Genomic DNA, 549 nt, shown 5'->3' on the forward strand with positions numbered 1-549 from the left:
GGGCGGCGGGCCGGGCCGGGACGCGAACCCCGGCTCGCGGGCGCGCGGGGAGAAGAAGCGGTGCGGTTCCCAAACTGCGGGTCCCGGGGCCACGGCCCCGAGAGGTGGCCCGGAGGCACACACAGGTCCCCAGGCGCGCCCCCCGGGTGCCCCGCGTAAACTCACCGACTAGTGCCGGGGCCCGCCGGACTTCGCGACGCGGCTTGTGCTGAGACGCGGCCCCAATTCATCAGCAGCCTCAGCGGAGGGGGAGAAACTCCGCGAAAGCGCGCGAACGGGCGCGGCTCATCCTGCCCGGCGGCCGGGGATGAGGTAAGGATGGGCACAGCTGGGCACGCTCCCGGAAGTGTGGCAAGTAGCAAAGGGGTTTGGATCCAGACAGAGCTGGCCTGGATGCCAGCCCCTCCTCTCTTCAGCACGGCGCTCCGGGGCGAGTCCAAGAGCCCGAGCCGAGCTGTCTCCCCTGCGACAGGGGCGCTGCCCCACTGGAGGAGCCGGCGCAGGAGCGCGGGACGGGCGGGCGGGCGGTGCGGTGGCGGACGCCGCCTC

The 549-nt window shown here is 73.6% G+C and overlaps 1 protein-coding gene across 1 annotated transcript in view; it reads right to left on the bottom strand.

Annotated features, from left to right (window-relative positions):
- The window catches only part of Vgll4 (vestigial-like family member 4), a 111,655-nt gene extending 111,392 nt beyond the window's left edge, over positions 1-263 (bottom strand). Inside the window, exon 1 of the mRNA XM_005387009.2 lies at positions 166-263. The gene's annotated coding sequence lies outside the window, so the exon portion shown is untranslated. The remainder of the gene's footprint in view (positions 1-165) is intronic.
- Positions 264-549: the final 286 nt, after the last annotated feature.

Source organism: Chinchilla lanigera, unplaced genomic scaffold (genome assembly GCF_000276665.1).
Source record: "Chinchilla lanigera isolate Chin_1 unplaced genomic scaffold, ChiLan1.0 scaffold00028, whole genome shotgun sequence".
In the NCBI taxonomy this organism is placed as follows: domain Eukaryota; kingdom Metazoa; phylum Chordata; class Mammalia; order Rodentia; family Chinchillidae; genus Chinchilla; species Chinchilla lanigera.